The sequence below is a fragment of the Taudactylus pleione genome, unplaced genomic scaffold (genome assembly GCF_031769625.1).
Source record: "Taudactylus pleione unplaced genomic scaffold, aTauple2 ptg000165l, whole genome shotgun sequence".
NCBI classification, from domain to species: Eukaryota; Metazoa; Chordata; class Amphibia; order Anura; family Myobatrachidae; genus Taudactylus; species Taudactylus pleione.
The window spans coordinates 718,900-732,511 of NW_028284567.1; the positions used below are offsets into that span (position 1 = coordinate 718,900).

The window sequence follows — 13,612 nt, forward strand, 5'->3', positions numbered from 1 at the left end:
CATGCTTCACTGATGAGGTAGTATGTTTTGGATCATGAGCAGTTCCTTTCCTTCTCTTCTCTTCCCATCACTCTGGTACAAGTTGATCTTTGTCTCATCTGTCCATAAGATGTTGTTCCAGAACTGTAATGATTTTTTTAGATGTTGTTTGGCAAACTCTAATCTGGTCTTCCTGTTTTTGAGGCTCACCAATGGTTTACATCTTGTGGTGAACCCTCTATATTCACTCTTGTGAAGTCTTCTCTTGATTGTTGACTTTGACACATATACATCTACCTCCTGGAGAGTGTTCTTGATTTGGCCAACTGTTGTGAAGGGGTTTTTCTTCACCAGGGATATAATTCTTCTGTCATCCACCACAGTTATTTTCCGTGGTCTTTCGGGTCTTTTGGTGTTGCTGAGCTCTCCAGTGCGTTCTTTCTTTTTAAGAATGTTCCAAACAGTTGATTTGGCCACACCTAATGTTTTTGTTATCTCTCTGATGGGTTTGTTTTGATTTTTCAGCCTAATGATGACTTGCTTCACTGATAGTGACAGCTCTTTGGATCTCATATTGAGAGTTGACAGCAACTGATTCCAAATGCAAATGTCACACCTAGAATCAACTCCAGACCTTTTACCTGCTTAATTGATAATGAAATAACGAGGGAATAGCCCACACCTGTCCATGAAATAGCTTTTGAGTTGATAGTCCCATTACTTTTGGCTCCTTAAAAAGTGGGAGGCACATATTGAAACTGTTGTAATTCCTACACCGTTCACCCGATTTGGATGTAATTACCCTCAAATTAAATCTGAAAGTCTGCAGTTAAACCACATCTTGTTTGTTTCATTTCAAAACCATTGTGGTGGTGAATAGAGGCCAAAATCTGAAAATTCTGTCAATGTCCCAATATTTATGGACCTGACTGTATGTGATTTTCAGGACTGATGGGTGGTTGTATAGTGGTTTGACAACCGAGCACCAGTTTACAAAAAAAAAAATCTGAAAAGACCATTCAATATCGGATATAATAGGTATTTATGAAATTAAACAATAGGAAAGCATTACACTATACACGTGACCTCACTGTTAAACTAAAACCATAGGTAGACTCAGTAGCAGGGGGAGGTGATCATGTGTAAAAATCCCTTTTAAACATTTTTTGGGTACAGTGAGGAGCTTAAATTCTGTTAAAAACATTTTACAAAGAGTAATATTTTTGTTGATTGCGAGGCAACAGCACAAACGGTAAGGGTTACATTTCATCAGCTTTATACCATTAAAACATCATTCGTTATTCAATTTGATACATGCAACTGTCCTTAAATATAAAATATCCCAAGCAATTCGAATTCACAAACATTTTTGTTTATAAGAAAATAACATGCATTATGGAATTGTTTGTATGGAAATATATGCTGACCTATGCTGTCATCAGTGTTTAAGTATGGTAAAGAGATGTTTTATATTCAATTGCTAGAATGACCAAAAATCCAATACTATACAGCACAAATATGATAATATTTAGAAAAGTTTTACTTTATTGTTTTTATTATTATGTATAAATAGTTATTAAAGTGGTACTGGGTTATCCACATGGCAACTTAAGCAAATTTCTAGGGACTGAAAATGTTGCCAGTTGTTTAAACAGCTGAGTTCATGCTCTGATGCTGTTGACTTTGATGTTGCATTATGGGAAACATTTAGGATATCCTATATTTCGGGTGCATTCGGTTCAATCTTTTCTGAAACAGTCACCAATGCTCCATCTTGTTCCTAGTTATTTCATGTTCCAGACTTGAGGCTTGGGCGTATACTGTTATAAGCCATGGATCCATTTGTCTTTAGGTAACAAGTGAGCAGCGCAATTCCTACACCATGTTTTTAATTGAATAAATCTTTGGATGACACACTGCAATTATATTTCTCAAATAAAAGACAAAAAGCAAATAAAATTATTATAAAGTGCTGATGTTTTCTTCACACTGGACGCAGTATAAAAATTGGTCCACGAATGGCGACATTCCTTCCATTATTAGCACAAATTCTTTAACATGATTGTTGCAATCTGTAGATAAAATAAGAGAACAAAGAAAATAAAAATTGTGAAATTCATAACCTTTTTTTTTTACAAGTGATACTTAAACATAATGAAAATTCTCTGAACGTCTCAAACGAACATGAAAAATGTATGAAGTGTAAAACTCATAAACAGTACTTGCTGAAATGCTTTTCACCTTGAAGATGTTAATAGGTCTATTAACACTCTGGTCACATTTAAGTGTCAACTGAGTGTCCTTCAATGCCTTGTCATACAACATTGAGACCTGCTCTGCTATAATAAAAATCGCTATGTAAATAGAATGGCTTAAGTAAATGCTTTTTGTAAAGTCCAAGAAAAAAAATCAATACAAAATATTGTAAGGAAGATCATTTATAACTGTCATGTAATGCATGAGTGATAGGTTTAGTAATACATAAGTAATGTTAATATTTTTATTATTAGCATTCATAGAGCACCGACACAATGGTTAGCTCTGTTTAATGACTGTACTGAAATGCAAATTGATTTTGTACACAAAAAGAAAAAAGGTTAAAGAGGGTCCTGAGACCAGGGTTGAAGCCGTTTCAGGGCTAATAGTAAAATTTGTGTAAGGGCCCTGCACACACTTGCTTTCTCCCCCCGCAACATCCTGGGAACTTCTGAAATATTCCCCCAGAAGAGACCCCCTCCCCCCCCACACACACACACAGTTACTATGGAAATAGGCAGGGCTCCTTATTATGCCCATTCCACCAGAAAGAGCTCTGTATTGAGTCTTTACCACTAGACTGGGTTCTGTATTGTGTCCTTACCACTAAAATGGGTCTTTATTATATCCTTTCCACTAAAATGTGCTCTGTATTGTGTCCTTACCACAAGAACATCCTCTGTATTGTATTCTTTCTACTAAAATGGGCTTTCATACTAGAATGGACTCTGTATTGTGTCCTTACCACTAGAAAATATTCTGTATTGTGTCCTTACCACTAGAATGAACTCTGTATTATGTCCTTAACACTAGAATAGGCTTTGAATTGTGTTATTACCACTAGAACAGGGTCTGTATTATGTCCTTACCATTAGATTGAGCTCTTTTTTACGTCCTTATCACTAATATATGAAATGTATTGTGTCCTTACCACTATAATATTATCTGTATTGTGTACTTACCACTAGAAAAGTCTCTGTATTGTGTCCTTACCACTAGAAAGGGCTGTGTAATGTGTCTTCCCCACTAAAATGGGTCCTGTATTATATCATTATCATTGGAATGGGCTTTATATTATGTCTTTGCCACTAGAATGTGCTCTGTATTGTGTCCTTACCACTAGAACAGCCTCTGTATTGTATCCTTACATCTAGAAGTATCCTTCCATTCGAATGGCCTCTAAATTGTGTGCTTACACTAGAATTGACTCTGCAGTTTGTCATTTCACTAGAATATGCTCTGTATTGTGTCCTTACCACTAGAATGTGATCTGTATTATGTCCTACCACTAAAATGACCTCTGTATTGTGTAGCTACCACTGGAATGGGCTCTGTAATGTCTCTTTCTCACTAGAAAGGGCTCTGTTTTGCATCCTTATCATTAGGATGGGCTTTGTATTATGTATTTAGCAATAGAATGGGCTCTGTATTGCATACTGCTCTTGCCATTTGAATGTTATATCTACTGTATATAACTATTCTATCAGAATGTATTATATGTTGGTCATCAAAATGAGCCATTTGTATACTGGTCACCAGAACAATTTCTGTTTTTTAAAAGAATCTAGGGGGCCTAATAATAATAATAATAATAATTATAATAATAACAATTTCAACTGTTATTCTTTTTTAACATAAAAACATTTTATAAATGTTTTTGTTTTGTTAGCTCCATCCTGAGACGGCGCTACTAGAACAAATTTGTGGTGGCACAAGTTCCGCCACTATACTTGATAAATAAACTACCCCCATGCGAAAAGCAAAAGCTGGAGGTGGATCCTTAGAGGAATAGGGTGATAACATGCCCTGTTGCAATTTCATAAATAGGTACCTAGGTTCTCAACCAGTTATACATGTACCCAAAGGGGAACCTCAAATAGAGGTAATGGTATTTTAGTCAGTTAAATAATATAACTGAAATAACATGAAATGTTTTAGTAAACAATAAAACACATACAAAGCTAATCAGAAGGAGTCATTTTAAAACATATAAAAACTTGCTATACTGTACATTTACATAGCTAAGTACCCTCTTTGCAAACATTTACACACACTAGGTTGTACAGTACTTAGAAAAAACTAACACATTTTGGGGGGTAAATTCTCACATGGGGTGTACATTAAAATTTTTTTAAAATACTGCAATAGAACAATACAACTATAACAATTTTGTAGAGAAGAGAATAAAATCTATGTTTTGTCCACGCATGGTACACATCTTCAGTCCACAGGGAAGTCTGATAGAAAAGATTCATTAATTGGAAAATGATGAGATTTCACAGTGTGCAAATTCAACTCTGCCAAATACATTCAAGCCCAGCCAAGGAAATCCAGAATGGACAGTTGTATGCTTTAACCCTCAAGTTGCATTAAATTAAATTACATTTAAAAAAAAAAAAAAAAGAAAAAAAAACCCAGTGTTCTCTTTCAGCTTGTTCAGTGAGCACCTTTCTTTAAAAAAATAAAATCTGTTACCAACATATAACAGGAGTAGTGAAAAGCTGCTGCTGCAGCTGTTATTATTGGGTTTAATGGCACTGTTGAAAAGCTGGAAATAGGATTAGCAACATGGGAGACAGCAGTCTGCTCGTGAACCATACTTTGGGGTCTGCCAACAAATTCCTTGCGCTGTGTGCCCTCACTTGCAGTCCGAAAATCTTTCCAGAGGCAAAAATGATTGTATGATTGCTGTTCATTAACCTTGGTTTTAAGTAGCCTAATAGGAAATAACATATTCTGAATACTAAGCATGTAACCATAACTAGAGGATGCTTCCTAAATGCTGCGCTCTTGTCTTTGATTTACAGTAGGCCTTTTCCGGTGTCTGATGGTGTAAAATATATTTAAGACATATAATGTGTTGGTGGCCTTAGTGTGACCCCCAACATGCATTTGAGCTTAGCTGGTGGTGCTATTCCTCCTTCCTTATCATTATAGACTTTTTATAAATGATATAGGGAATTAGAAGCTCTATACACAGCACTACCATATAAGCGCCCTATCATCTTTTATCATCAGCCTACATCTCGTCGCAGGTAACCATAAATAAAACTTATGTAAGACATGGGGGCTTATTTACGAAGTGTCTGGTTGTAAGACCTGACACTTCTGTTAGCGTTTCTTCCCGATATTTAAAAGGGCAATGCTTTTACCAACCGTTTTTTGCTAGTAAAAGCATTGCCCTCTTGAATATCGGGAGAAAACACAAACAGAAGTGTAGGATTTTACAACCCGACACTTCGTGAATAAACCCCATGGAGACATATTGGCAGGGATAAAGGGTCATCTGTATATGATAAATGGTTTTATTCAAAAGAGAAAGGTGAAACAGATGGTGGTCGAAGAAACAACGGCCCCTTTTGCTCAACTAAACCACAAGCATGCCTACATGGGGGCCACCTGAAGATGGGCACAGGGGTGACAGAAACGCATAGTTGCTCTGTTTTCTGGTGATCCCTCCAGCACGTGCAGACCCTGACATGCCGGGACTAGCAGCCACAGCAGTGAGCTCATTGGAATACCCGCCTGTCAGATAATGTGGCCAGCTTGCGGAGAGATAACTCATGCTTTCAGCTGACCGGAGACCTACATTACTTAATTTCATGGGACATGTATTACTGAATAAATATATTTTATGTAGTATACAAACACACCAGCACAGAACTGTATTTGTATGTTTCAGTAATCGTGTGAGGTGGGCAATTACCTCTTAATTATTCTGCAGCAGGTGTGACGGTATTTTAGCTTAGGTGTGGAATGAGCGCTGAGATTATATATTGGGACAACTGCCAGCCCATCACACAAACAGTATTTAAACTCCAAATAGACAACAGACATCCCAACAGGAGGACAGATATTATAATAAAAAAAACTCCACCCAAAACCAGTCCCATTAAACACTGATACAACAGACAGTTAAAACAAAACCTGACTATAATAAACATACCTCTTAAATTTTAATCCCTGTGAAATCAATGTAGGAAGACCCAGTCTTGGGGTTTAAATCCCACCAGGTATATAAAATGCCTTCTGTCTCCCAGAGTTTGGAATGGTAAAATCTCCAATATCTACTAAACAGAATGTCATGGTTCTATTGTTTATAATTTTACACTGCATTTAGCGATTAAACTGACTAACTGACTCAATAGCTACTTTGTTGTAACAAAATAAAATAATTTCTATTTATATTTTTATACAAAGTATATCTGAGTCTGATGGGTAGTATACAAAAGCAGGGCTCAATCTTGTGGCTAGCATATGAAATATAGTGGAGTCTGATAACTACAATCTACAATGTGACCCTAGCTAGTACTGGTGGCTAGTATCCATAGTATTATTGAGTCTATTGACTAGTGTACAAAACAGGGCCAATCTTTTGAGTGGTGTTTAAAACAGGTCTCAATCTGGTAGCTCGTATACAAAATAGTAAATTATCACTGTCTGCTTTAATGAAAAATATTCAAATTTAATAAGTGTAATTCTTACATAATGTACAAATATTTTGTGATCTCGTACTTGGGAAAAACTACCCAGTTACTTTTTGGGGTGACTTCCTTTACCAAATTTGTACTATGATTTATTGTAGGCTTAAACTGTACAACATTCATACTAGGTGAAATCATAATATGGGGAAGCAAATTCATTTTTATAAATTTTCTTCTAACTTATTTGGAATTTGGAAATCAGCATAAACTAACTTAAGTTGGTATAACTCTTAAGATGTCATTAAATCATCCTCTAATTGTGTAAAAGTGACTATTAAAGAATCTGAGTAGCTCGATATTGCTTTTGGAACTGGATAATCACCAGGATTTCCTCAAATTTTGATTAATTAAAATATTTGAGCAACATATGAGAAAGCCGACAGGTTTGACCACGTTCGAGCCAGTTCACACATTTCTGAACCAATTTAATCAACACAGTTCGAGCATGTGCAAACTGGCTCAATTATGTTCAAGTTTATATTGTTATACTTTATTCATTTCTAATTGTGAACAGTGAATATTGAACTTTGATCACATTTACATTCACAGTTCAAATTTTAAAAAATTTATATACATTTTTATAATTTAAAAATATTATTTAAATAGTGTTTAAAAATGAAGCACTAAAGCCAACATTAAAAGCAAATGGTAAACTTTGAATGGGAACTAGAAATAATCAACCAGCGCAAACTGCAAAGCCAAAAATGGGCCAAGTATTTCCTACATTATCGTTATAAAATTAAAGATAGAGTAAAGTTACACAATCTGTTCCCTGAAATGACAGATCCTTTAAGGGACAATTTTTACTGTCATTTTTTTCACAGAAATAAAATTATTTAAGGGCTGTTCTCTGATGGGCTATGACTATAAAAATTTTTAGACAAAGATAAAAATCACTTTTTTTGTTTTGTATATTTGTAAAACCATTTTTCTCTGTGATTGAGCATAAATAAGGGGGATATTTTATCAAATTGTCACATTGTAGAAATTAAGTAATATATGTTTTGAAACAAAGAGTAAAAATAAAAATCAGTTATGGGGCTTATACAGATAAGCGTTATTTAAATACATACATCTTGTCAGAAGTTTAGCAGAAAAGAGACAACAGGTTATACAGGGATCATTGATCTCTATTGAGATGCCTGGAGCAGGTGCCTTAGCAAGATGAATGAGACAGTAAGAAAATATGTCTTACTTTTTAACTACAACAACAATTTATGAGGGCAATATAATTCTTACATAACAAGACTAATGGGAAGCCAACATGCCTAGGAGGAGCCAATTTGGGAGGATGGAGGTGCATCATCATCATCTAACCCTACAAAGAGTGTTCCGGGGCTTGTTGATTACATATTCCGATCCATACTACAGTGGTAGGGATCTACTTATCAAGGAGATAAAATATCTTAATTATTGCCATTTATCAAGCAACGCAGCATGCAAATGCCATCTCCGGTTATTGTCAATGGTGGTCATCGCAGGTGGCTCTCATGGGACAGCTTCTCCATGCCAAGCAACTTACCAGAGAATTATCCAGGACAGATCAGGAAACCATACCAGTGGCTGTCCTACTATGCTCTTCTCATCTCATGATGTCAAGAGCAGATGCGATAAAGAAAAAAAAATATTTGAATTGTTCTTGTTTGTTGTATAGTAAGAAACAAAAATTCTGTCTTTGAACATTTTTAGATTTTATTTTTAACTTTTACAGAATCTGCACCTGGAAGCTCAGGCTTCAGGTGCAATATGCATGCGCCTTTACTCCTACCCAGACACCATCCACCTGGCTTCCTGCTCCATCTGAGCCCCCCTACAATCTTCATCGCTAGTGCACAGACCACGCAGCCTGAAAGTGGGCGTCTCACCACTTGTACACTCCCATCGCACTGTGGAGCACAAAGGGAAGGCTGAGATTAGCATTTGAATATGCCCGCTACCACTATAGAGAAAGCAGCTGTGACTGCATTCCCCACCATCTCTAAAATTCGGCCCTAAATACTCTAAAGTAAAAGGATTATTGTTTTTCTGAAAAGTTCCTTTTACTCTAAAATACGATTTTCTTATTTCGCACAATAAGGTGAAAAGTGAATTAATGGAAAACAAACCCTAACATTTGCATTAAGATAAATAATAACTAGCTGTTTATGTACCACAGATGTTTAGGTGAGAAATGTGTACATAAAGTTTAATGTATGTGACCACCATGATTTGGTGCAAACAATGATGAAAGTATTTATTTTATGCTGCAGAGACTGTAAACTCTTATTGGCAATTTGCACTGTATCTTGTTTTGCCTTTGAGGTGACCTTGTTTTGCTCTTTATTGTTTAATTCAGGAAAGGTGGCAGATATAAACACACTGGGAATAATATGGCATCAAGCAACAGATTGGCTTTGGTATACAGTATAATTATACGAAGGCCTTCTTTGGCCCAAGTTGTGGCACCACCGTCCACTATGATCATTGGAATTCATATTGGCTAAAAGTCGGGAATTGGGACAAGCTAAGGAGCACATGAGAAGGAGCATGGTTGCACATCAAGGGGTGTTTCCAACACTTTTCGAGCACTAGATAGGTCAATACAGTAATATTCTATACCTCTCCTGTTCCCCTTCCCTAAAGGAATCCTTTGAATGCAGCGCATGTGTGGCAGATATGACATCACCCGCTCAAAGCTGGTCTTCTATGCAGAGGAACAGTCAGTGGGACATAAATCCCAGCCTTGTGGCCCAATTGGGAAAAAGCTGTCCCAATATTGCTTTAGCCCACAAAAGGACTTTGTGCCTGATTCAGACCCACTCGCGAGTGCATAGTGCTTGCAAGCGGGTCAATGGTCGGGCAGTGCACATACGTGTGAGAACTTAACTCACTCAGGGCTGGCAGCAAACCGGGGTGGCTGTGGATGTTGATCGACAGCTCGCCCCGTTTTGCAGGCAGTTTGGGGGGGTGGCTGCACAAACAGAGGTGTTCCCGAAGGAACGCCTGCCTTTTGTGGGCGGCCCTACTGTCATCACACGTGATGTCAGTAGTGAACTTCCTGCTCTATTACAGCAGGAAGTTCACTGGGGCTTGCGGTGGATGAGACCCTACCACAAGGGTCTTGTTGCAAGCCCGATGGTCGCGATAATCGCGGCCATCGCCAGGCCACCCACACAAGCTGTGGGTGGTCACCCACAGCTATGCGAGCGGCCTGGATGCAGCTTTTATTTAAAAAAAAAATTCTGCCCTGATTCATAGCGAGTGCTCTGAATAGCGAGCGCCTCTGAATCAGGACCTTTGTCCATTAGGACTCATTTACTAACACTGCATTTGTGCTTAAACTCAGCACCCAATCAGTTTTTTTTATTATTTGTCCAGTGTAAGTTAGACAATGAAATCGAGTTTCTGATTGGTTGCTGTGGCATAGTACACCTTTAATGTATTTATATAGCCTATTTGGATGGTGATCACAATAGGTGCATAGCGGATGTGAAAGTAACTGTTAGGCCACATAAAGAGTTCTCAACTAGGATCCTGTGTTTATTGGTAAACAGCAGTAACAGGATATGCAGGAACACAGAGGTAATGCAAGGGTTGATAGCAGTGACCAGAGGTAATACAATAGTTTTCAATTTCATAAACAGAAGTAAATAGCAGGTATTAGGTGTCTCACATTGAGGAGCTAAGGGCAGTACGTCTGCCATACTAGTTGACTTTCTGACTGCCCCCTCCAGGAGGGGGCAGCCAGGTCGGGACAGCAGGGGGTGTGGCTCTGCATATGTGGTTGGTATGAAGGGTTTTACAAAGTGTTTGCTGGTGGATCTAGACAGATCACTAACGGTGGACCATTGCATCCACCATCAAAACTCGCACCTTGCAAGTGCAGTGTCTGTCTAAACATGGGCTCTGTGGAAGGGGCTATGCATGTGAGAACACAGCCATTTTCTCTGATACACCCGTGACATAACCATAACATGCCCATGAGACTAGCTCCTTTTGCATTCAGTTTATGTTACCCCCCAGTCACCACGCAGGAATGCCCATGGTTTTTCCTCTCCATTTCTAATGTCAGCATTCCTGCAAGCAATGTATGTTATGCGTACCTTGGCAAGATCAGGGGAAAAGTGCATCTGCTTGGGTAAACGGTTGCATTAGTCATACAGCAGCCATGTACTAGTGCCCCAGTCTAGGACCTTGGTACAAGTACTCACAGATAGTTTTATTAGCAGTACAAAAATAAACAAAAGTAAATCCTGGACTGTCCGGCTCTAACTAAACAAAATGATTCAGAGTGAAAGGACCTAACGTCTCTCTCACAAATTAGAAGTCTTTAGCCTAGCACACATTCAGTAATCTCTCAACAGTCCTTTGACCTGTTCCCCAGACAGTGAGAGATTGATTACAGGGAATGGCACATCCTTTATCAGCCTCTCAAAGGTGGTCTCGCAATAAAGGTTGCTAATCATTTTCTGTCTACCAGGCTGAAAACCTGGGGCATGTATATCTCCCCTTGACAACCTTTCCAGTGATTTTGTCATATATCCCCCCCCTCATGTTTTGACCGGTGGGGCAGAACACTTGTAGCCCCTAAGCAAAATAAAAATGGGACAAAGCATCTGCAATTGTCACTTGGCTTCCCTGCCTATGCTATACTGAAAACTTAACATTTTGCAATTCCAATAACCATCCTATTGGACTCTTTATTCTCTACCTTTTCAACTGAGCATGATCTGTAATCGATCTAAATTTTCACCCCAAAGGGTACTGCCTTAGTGTTTCTAATGCCCACATAATTGCCAATGCTTTTTTTAACAGTGACATCATTTCCTCGTGTATATTAAATAGCCTTTTTTTCCTTTTTTTGCCACCATTCAACAGCTGTGTTAAGTGAAATATTGTATTAGTGAGTTTCCTTTTTAGTGCCTTAGCTACTATATATTTTGATATCAAATAGCCTACTTAAATAAATAAGAGGATAATCTTCAGCATCTTTGCTTTGAGACAACACATCACCTATTCCTACATCTGACGCATCTGTTTGCATGATAAATTAATTTTTAAAGTCAGATGTCTGATTGGGTGCACAATGCCTGAAAAGCTTTCTCTGCTTCTGGACTCCACTTAACCATAAGTGACTGAGATAAGCAGCAGCATACTGTCTATGAGGCCTTGGAATGCTGTCCATCATTCACTGAAAAGTGGCAGGTACCACATGCAACCCAAAATGGCAGCAAATTACTTTGGAACAGACCATCCAATGATGAAAAAGCTGTCTTCTCTTTTGCCTTCTCTGTCAATAAAAATTGCCAGTACCCTTTGGATAAGTATAGAATTGTTAAGTATCATGCTGTTCCCAACCTTTTAATAAGTTTATCAACACAATGCATTGGGTAGGCAACAAACTTAGACACACTATACAATTTACAGAAATCATTGCAGAAGTGTTACGCGCCCATCGGGTTATAGAATGAATACAATGGGACTTGACCACTCACTATGTGACTCTTCAAATATATCTAATGCCAACTTTAAAAAAAAAATGTAAACACAGATTCCCGTTAGGATTCTGGTATTATATAGGGCTTTAGGTTAACTTTAATCCCTGGTTGATTATGTCATGTTGTTTTACCAGGTATTTCATAATTGAAATCTCTATTTCTTATGAGAAATTATTTAGCCTTATGCAATTGAATAGTTGAGAGAGTTTTGGCTATGGTTACTTCAGCACTCAGACCTATCTCCATGTGTGCCTCCCCAGCCATTGACCTCACCACACATCACTATTCTAAAAAACATGCTCAATAACTGTCTCATAAGGACCTGGTGGCCCCTCCCATATCTCTTTTGCAATATCCAACATATCTATCATACAGCATATCAAAAGGCAAAGAACCCTGTGGAAGATTGTGGAACCTTTCTAATGGCCAGCAATAAATAGTGTAACAAATAATCCCAATATTTCCCATCTTTATCCACCACTTTCTGTAACTTATTCTTTAAAGTTTTGTTGAACCTCTCCACTAAGCCATCAGTCTGATGGTGATACACAGAGGTCATTAGCTGAGTAATGTTAAACAGGCGACACAACTCTTTCATGATTCTTGATATAAAAATGCAGCAGTTAGGTATATTTAGCTATTCCCACTCCTCTAAAGACATGTACCAGCTACCCCCCAAAAAATTGTCTTTGTTGATGTATTGCGCAATGGTATCAATTCTGGGTAATCCATTACTACCAAAATATACTGATGACCCCAGGCAGACTATATTAGAGATCCAACCAAATCCAAAGCTATTCAAATGGGACCTCAATAACAGGTAATGGGACAAGCGGTCCTCTATAATTTGGCCTGGGTGCATGATACTGACTCGGGGCAGGATATACAGTAGTCAGATACATCTTTATGGACCCCTGGCCAGAAAAAATGTCACTGCAAAATTTTCTCAGAGGTTATCTCTACCCTTAGATGGACTGCAACTATGTGACCATGAGACAGGTCTCTCAACAGGCCTCTGACCTAGAGCCGGATTATGGAGAGGGAAGAAGGGGGGGCACAGCGGTCATGTGCTCCAGATCAGGAGTCAGGACTGCACTGCAAGGCTAAGGATTCCAGCTGTAGAAGAGGAGACTAAAAGGGTTAAAGCAGGGGATCTGGGCTACACGGCACCGTACAGTCAGTGCCAGAGGCAGAGCAGCATGAAGAGAGAAGGGGAGGAGCTGCTACAGACAGTGTGTCAAGAGAAATGAGGATTATCCAACCTGTAAGGTAAGAGGGGGCTCTATATAGTTTGTCTGTATGTGTGTGGCTGTACTTGTGTATGTGTATAATGTGTATAAGTGTGTGACTGTATATATATATATATATATATATATATATGTGTGTGTGTGTGCATTCATATGTGACTATGTGTAT

At 38.2% G+C, this 13,612-nt stretch overlaps 1 long non-coding RNA gene across 1 annotated transcript in view; it reads right to left on the minus strand.

Moving 5' to 3' along the window:
* Positions 1-1,063: 1,063 nt before the first annotated feature.
* The window catches only part of LOC148521413 (uncharacterized), an 87,161-nt gene continuing 74,612 nt past the window's right edge, over positions 1,064-13,612 (minus strand). The window contains exon 3 of the long non-coding RNA XR_015878825.1: positions 1,064-2,051. This is a non-coding gene — a long non-coding RNA (uncharacterized LOC148521413). The remainder of the gene's footprint in view (positions 2,052-13,612) is intronic.